This window comes from Lytechinus pictus, chromosome 18, assembly GCF_037042905.1.
Source record: "Lytechinus pictus isolate F3 Inbred chromosome 18, Lp3.0, whole genome shotgun sequence".
Classification (NCBI taxonomy): domain Eukaryota; kingdom Metazoa; phylum Echinodermata; class Echinoidea; order Temnopleuroida; family Toxopneustidae; genus Lytechinus; species Lytechinus pictus.
Window position 1 is genome coordinate 18,141,011 of NC_087262.1, and position 8,053 is coordinate 18,149,063.

Below are 8,053 nucleotides of genomic sequence, written 5' to 3' on the forward strand. Positions count from 1 at the left end.
GGAAATATTCTTAGGGTTACCTGGAAATTCTTGTAGAATTAAATGTGTCAATTCTGTTATTCTTTTTATTAACTATGCAATTTTTAAATCCAGAGCTGAAGGCCGGGTACCGTCATTTATTAAAATACACAAATATATAACGGGTTGTATAGAAGAAGAAAGACGCCTGGCAACGAAGTCAGGCAAGTTAAGTTTACATTTGCAGAAATGGGATGAACTGAAGGTGAAAAGGGATTTGAATGTGAACAGGTGGGATGTGTCTAGTGTGGTGCGAGTGTGAATCCTGGTGTGTATGTTGATGTTTTTTTTTTCTTTTTACTAGTTCTTTTCAATTTCCCCTTCTCTTGTATCAATATGATTTGCAGGGTTATTTTTTCTTTCTGTATCCTATTGCGCCAAAATGTTAAACGTTCATTATGCAGATTTGTATATATTATGTTTGTTTACGTATGCGTGGTATGTGCATGTGTGTATGGGTGTTTGGGTGGGTGTGTGTATGTGTGTATAATTATGTAAAGTTATGTTGAAGCTTGATTTAAAATGGGATGCAATGATAATACATTTAGGTTGATTTCTGTTTTCCTGCAAATCATTTATATAGCCATTTAACATTAATTATTATTGAAATACATAGAGGGTTGGGAACTCAGTTGAGTTATTTTTTTCAGATATAAAAGTATAATTTTAAGGAGTTTCATTCCGTCCTTATTTGCTTCAGTTCTTGGTAAATATATATGTACTTTTTTGCATATCCTTGTTGATATGAAATGAAGATTTGTATTTTGTTTTGTATTTATCTGCAGTTTATGTAATTCATTTGAATGAAATCCTTAATAAAAACATATTGAAAAAAAAAAGAAAAAAAAAAAAAAGTGTGTGTGAGTATGTGTGTGTGTGCGTGCGCGCTTGTGTGTGTTATTTTACCTCATTAAGTATGCATCAGATTGCACGATTTCAAGTTCAAAATTGCAAAAGCTCCCTACCGTGGGAGGGGGGACACCCCCCTCCCACACCCTCCCCCCGCTCGGTCGCTTCGCTCCCTCGCTCGGGCGCTTCGCGCCCTCACTAGCGTTGGCAGCCCAGTCATCCCCCCCAGGTGTACGAACCTGTCTACGCCACTTATTATAATATAACATTATAATGAATAATATTTTCTTCTTTCCCACTATACGCTTCTCTTCCTTTCTCCCTCTTTTCTCCCTTTCCCCGTTTTTTTTTTTTTTTTGGTCAGCCGATGGGGGGGGGGGGGGGATGTGCCCCCCATGTCCCCCGTAGTTACGCCACTGTATGTCCATATGGCAAATACCCCTCCAATATTATTATCTTTTTTTACCCCATGATGGTTTAATGGTTTTATTAGAGATAACATTCAACAAATTTTTGACATTCCATCTTAATCCCTTCCCAAAGACCCCAACATTGATGAATTGGAAGAAACGGGGGTTTCTCTTCAATGTTATAATAAGGACACAAGTATTTCGAACCTATTATTCCAGAAGCATTATTTTTGATAATTAAAGTAAAAAAAGGTTGTGCTCACATTTACAATATTTTTTTGAAGTATAAGTTGAAAGATTGTAAAAGTCTCATCAAATGGAAACAGACGTTTGACTTTGACAACACGATATGGAGGTTTTACTATCAAATACCTTTTTATTCAACTGCAGATGTCAACATGAGATGGTTTCAGTTCAAAATAGTGAATAGAATTATTTATATGAAAGATGCTTTGTTACGATTTAAATTTGTTACAGATAACTTATGTACCTTTTGTTATAATTATGAAGAAACTATTATGCATATTTTTTGTTCTTGTGCCCACACAAACGAAATATGGTCTCAACTCGAAATTTGGTTTTCTCGTAACAATTTGAATATCAAAATTTCAAACCAGAATAAACTATTCGGTTTTTACGGAAACAACAATGGTGCTCTTAATTATATTTTTATAATCGTTAGAAAAGAAATTTTTGCAGCAAAATGCAAACACTGTCTTCCAGTTTTCGACCATATTTTGTCTGAAATAAAATCTTATTATGGTATGGAAAAGTATATATATAAAACAAATCTGAAAGAGAAGAAATTCATAAAAAGGTGGTCATCTTTTACTTTATTACATTAAGTATATCAGATATCATTCTAAAATACACACACATATATATATATATATATATATATATATATTTTGTATGGATTTTTTCTTTCCTTTGCACTTTGATTTTGCTTTTTGTATACAAATGTTACGACAATTTCATGGAATATTGTATTGTACATATTCAACTTGTGTGTCATATACTGTGTTAATTATTTAATCATGTATTGTCAAAAAATATGTATTATAGTGATTTCAATAAAGGACCCCTGTGGAAGGGTTTAAAAAAAAAAAAAAAAAAAAAAAGTATTTCGTTTGGAAATGGTGAACTGGCTATTTATTTGCATTTTATGATTCAATAATATTATTTTATTTGTTAAGCGGTATTTTTGGAAGAATTTTTACCAATAAAACAATTATCTCTTGTGATTTTTTTTCATTTCTTTCGTAAAAAGTGGGGGGGATGTTTGTACAGGCCATCCCCCCCTCCTCGAAAAGTGGGGGGATATATCCCCCCATCCCCCCCGGGATTTACGCCAGTGCTCTTGGCATAATGTCGCAATCTGTGACATTATGCGTTGGTGTGACATTATGCGTTGCTGCGACATTATCGGTGTTAACACCGTTGATAAATTTCCCGGCGTTATTTGCACAAATCCCGGCGAAATTTTGCACATAAACATGTATACCGTTGTTTGCACATATCCCGGCGTTTGCACATAACACGGCTCCACAGGGGAGAACTGAAGCTCCTCAGCCCCCGTTCCGCACCCCAGATATAAGGGTTGCTTTTCAAGCTGATCTTACTGGGTTTTTTTCACTTTAATTCATAGCTTTAGGGGCTACTGCCGGCCGAATCACAACACCCATCTCACACAATACCTCATACTTCGACTATGTATATGTGTTCTTCACACTTCATGAACTTGAAAACTTGTTATCTTTCCAGCTAGGATGGCGCCCTGTCCCTGACTGGTAGATTAGTTTTCGCAATCGCGTCGGGGACAGATTCTACAACATAGAAAATCTATTGAAAATGTCCGTCGAATCACAATAAACAACTGAAAGGTCGAAAATTGGTGAACCGGGACAGCTGATCGTCTGAAGATTCGGATGTGACGAAAAATTGCAAACATGTCGTTTGTCCAGAGTCCAGGACGAAACTGCTGTTTTGATTCACCGATTTTCGATAAAGACTGCTTTATCATGAATAATTTTTGGCAATAGATGTTTATGTGTTGTAGAATCCCGGCGTCCCTATGGCTTGCGAAAATGCAATACGATACAAGCGTTTGTAACTAATTATTTTTATTTCTCGCATCAGGGACCTCGGAATGATTTTCGATGAGTAGGTGCAAAAAAAATTATTATATTTTATCATACCTACCAACCTGATTTCCAAGGGGATGCTACCTAAATGTCTCGCAATATAAAACACGTGCGAACACAATTGGTAAAGCTGAAAGTTTTGTATTATAACATGGGTGTGAATTTGTCCTTTTAATCGCTTCTAAATTGACCTTTTTGTCATATTTGGTACCAACGATTCGATAGACTAGGCCTACATTGGTGAAAACTTGCACTAGCGAAGATGACGACCCCAACCTCAATAGAAATGAGAGATTCACATTTCATTGATAAAATGTATATTGTCCTCATTATCGATAAAATGATCGTCAATATTGATTACAGGCACGCCATGTATGAATTTTTAAGTAAAGTCAAGGAAGCTCTGGGTGAGGACGAACAAAGTGGTCAAGGAGCTACAGGCATGAGAAGGGCAAATACAGCCCCGCCATGGACGCCATGGGGAAGGCGTCCCGATAAATCTACGTACTTTGGAGCGAACATTACCGGTCACCGCCGTTCACAGATTGTAAGTAGTTGAGATGACATCAATCAATATTATTTTTTATAGAATACGATCTTGATTTTCCATCGCACGCGCGTCAACAGGACGAGGCCCCACTTGGGCCATGTTTGGCCCCCTCAAAATTGTGGGGTCATTACATCGAATTATATTTTTGGTGCCATTTCTGCAAAATCCAAGTTTAAAAAGGAATAAAATCTATAGTAATTGACGGCTATTCTAATAGAAGGATGCATTCTACAAGCTCCAGGTGTTTTTTTTTGCAGCCTCCTCCATTCCCAACCTGTTTGTATGATAATCTACTGGCCACGTATTGTACTAATTTCTTTAATGTTTTATTGCTTATATCAAAATGTACGTAACCAAACATTATACATGTATTGTAAATCGTTGGAAATGGAAATAAACGAAATGAAATGAAAAACAATGATACGCCCTTTGTCTATTAATATATTTCTGAGTTTGATATTTACGATAAAATATGGTTATTCTCAATTTCGTTTTTTTCTGTAATGCACTGTATAATGGTATCTTTAGAAACACGTTGGGTATGGAGGGGAATAAGGGGATGGTTAAAACTTTTGCTTGTTTACTGAAGCACTAGTTTCTTCTTCCAAATGGTGTAAAGTTTAAATATACAGTGCGTCCCAGAAAAAACGAAACCGAGATTTAGCGATGATTTATCATAACTTAATCACAAATGAAATAGACAAATGACCTACCAATGTAAAGCTTAGAATCTCCTCTTTCATCTGATATTACTTAGATTATTCCTTATTCACGCATGAGTGAGCAAAAACAATTTGAAGAAAGGATACCAAAAACTCATTTGGCGGGGGGTATCTGAATTTCCAAAAGAAAATCACAAGTCTTAAAAGTTCAATATCTGCTCTTTAATTTGATACCTCAATTACCGAAAATGGTCAAGAAATAACAAAGTTCTGGTTATTTGAAATAAGGCTTGAATTTCCATAATTTCATTAAATAAACTGTTATCACCGGTTTCCCACAGAAGCTATCGCATGGTTAACAAAAGACTCAATGCATGGCTGATCGTCAACAAAACGGAGTGGCGAGTAAGTATGAACGCTAGCCTGTAAAACTTCTTCATTTTATGAAATTATTGAAATTCAAGCCTTATTTAAAATAACCAGAACTTTGTTATTTCTTGACCATTTTCTGTAATTGAGGTATCAAATTAAAGAGCAGATATTGAACTTTTGAAAAATGTGATTTTCCTTTTGAAAGCCAGATACAACCCGCCAAATGACTTTTTGGTATCCCCTCTTCAAATTGTTTTTGCTCACTCATGCGTGAAGGAGAAATAATCTAATATCAGATGAAAGAGGAGATTCTAAGCTTTACATTGGTAGGTCATTTGTCTATTTTATTTGTGATTAAGTTATGATAAATTATCGCTAAATCTCGGTTTCGTTTTTTCTGGGACGCACTGTATATACATGTGTTGGAAACATACGCAAAATGGAAACGAGATAAAAGGAAGGAAAACAAGCGGTTTCATAGCCATAATCATTCCACCATTCTAATCATTCTAATTTTTCTTCATAATCCTTTCCAGGACCCAGACAGTGCATCAATGGCTCATCTTAGAACAGATTCAAGCATAGAGGATAGTGAAGGTTCATCTTACGTGCCACTGGAGTCGGAATACGAAGAAGTATCTGAAGACCGTCGGCCAAATCAGTCGTCTTCAGATATATTATAATGAGAGTTTGAGACTATTACAGAGAAGATGGTAAGTAAGCCGATCTCGACGACGAAATATTTGAGACAAGAAGATGACAATTCCATATCATACCTTCTGCACGTCTTCCCTGCCGGAGCGGTAGATCCCGTATATTACAATATGGAACGAAATAAGAAAATGTTAACATGTGTAACAAACAAAAATCAATTGTAAACCTGTTGATCAAAGTAATTGAGAAATAACATATGAATAAATTTTTAAAGAAAAACTAAACCCTTTTATCATAAAAACAGTATGACATAAATCATAATTTGGATTTTTTTGTGGGATCTAAAACGATTTTTTTTCAATGTACTGAGTTAACGAGAGATACATTATTATGACTATTATTTAAAAGAAAAAAATTATGAACAAAGGGGCACTACATGAATAATCGTTATTGAACATAAATGTTAACAATCATGATTTTCCGTTTCCTCCCTTTTCTCTTTATCTGTTTTCTTTCATAAAATCATAGGAAGGGGCTGCCGTCCTTTTTATTGTGGTGCTACCCCTGAAATGAATTCGAGCAGAATACAATAAACCGACAGTGGCGTAATGAGCCCCCCACCCCACCCCCCCCAAAAAAAAATGAGGGACTTGATACGGCGTATCGTGAAAATTGATAAAAGGTTGAGAGCGAGCAAAAGTTTCGACATTTTCATTGAAAAATTAAAGTTTGTGATAGATTTTGGCATATATTAAAAAACTGACATCATATTTCACCCCTATCCCTTTCCTTTTCTATTCTCTTGGTCTTGAATTTTCGTTTTTTGTGGGTGTGAGGGGGGGGGGGAGGCAAGAGTCCCCCAATTCCACCATCTTTACAGCAGTGTTTGCCGACGGATGAAAAAAAGCATTGCATCAGCTTATGTTTTGCAAAGTCTTGTGAAGATTATCTAATAAAGGGAAGTCATCCCCAACAAAAAATAAAAGAGATGAAAATGGAATAGTGCGTAGTACATGAACTCTTTCTTTTGCATATTTGATTTGATTTGATTGCTTTTATTTCTGCATTCATTGCATCAGATATAAGTTCAAGAAGTGATATGTACAAATGTATATAATATAACAAAATATAATAATATTGTTGAAGTATAAGTTTTGGATCAATGATGATTAAACAAATGTATTACTCAGTAAACAAAAAGACAATTTTAAAGAATGGAGGAGACTACGAGGCTGTTCTCACAGTGAGGCTGTTCTCACTCAGTTCCTTAAACTAGTTTAGTGGAAACTAGTTTAGTGGAAACTAGTTTAACGCTAAGTGAGAACGGTCGAAGCGCTCTTGGAAGCGCTCTTCCAAACCAGTTTGGAAGACCACCTCGCGATGTAGTTTTCAAGATCGCTTCGCATCGGAAAAGTGGTTTTAGCGTAAGTGAGGACACAACCGTTCTTCGGGAAGCGATCTTCGCACATTTTGAGCGCGCTACTCCACACGACAGGTGTAGAATGCCTATGCTGCGGTTTCGAATTTCGCGCGAAACGTGTCTCCCCACTGAGAGCGTTTCCATAGCAACAAGAGCGCTATACGTGAAGTGATTTTGAAAACCACTTTCGTGTGATCAAGTGAGAACGCTAGCAAAGCGATCTTCCAAACTGGCTTTCTGAACCGGTTCCCAGTAAACTAGTTTTAGGAACGTAGTGAGAACAGCCTCTACGTTCCTAAAACTAGTTTACTGGGAACCGGTTCAGAAAGCCAGTTTGGAAGATCGCTTTGCTAGCGTTCTCACTTGATCACACGAAAGTGGTTTTCAAAATCACTTCACGTAAAGCGCTCTTGTTGCTATGGAAACGCTCTCAGTGGGGTGACACGTTTCGCGCGAAATTCGAAACCGCAGCATAGGCATTCTACACCTGTCGTGTGGAGTAGCGCGCTCAAAATGTACGAAGATCGCTTCCCGAAGAACGGTTGTGTCCTCACTTACGCTAAAACCAGTTTAACGAGGCAAAGCGATCTTGAAAACTACATCGCGAGGTGGTTTTCCAAACTGGTTTGGAAGATCGCTTCTAAGACCGCTTTGACCGTTCTCACTACGCGTTAAACTAGTTTCCACTAAACTAGTTTCCAGTAAACTAGTTTTAGGAACGTAGTGAGAACAGCCTCTACCATCGTGAGCGATTAGACTTGATAATGATGGTGGTCTCATAAAAAGGTGCATGTATTTCTCCATTGATCAAGAGTGGGTGCAATGCAGGTACAGGTGTAGGTGCAGTAGTAGGGAACAGTTGATATATGTTTATGGTGTTTCTTTTAGGATTAGCTTTCAAGGAGTATATAGTTGAGCATGATTTAGTATTGCTTGGAAAATTGTTCCAAATATCGGGACCATAATGTCGAATG

At 36.8% G+C, this 8,053-nt stretch overlaps 1 long non-coding RNA gene across 1 annotated transcript; it reads left to right on the plus strand.

Annotated features, from left to right (window-relative positions):
* Positions 1 to 3,790: 3,790 nt before the first annotated feature.
* On the plus strand, positions 3,791 to 6,873 carry LOC135157442 (uncharacterized). Its single transcript, XR_010296418.1, has 3 exons — positions 3,791 to 3,968; positions 5,542 to 5,718; positions 6,188 to 6,873. It is a non-coding gene; the product is annotated as an uncharacterized LOC135157442 (long non-coding RNA).
* Positions 6,874 to 8,053: the final 1,180 nt, after the last annotated feature.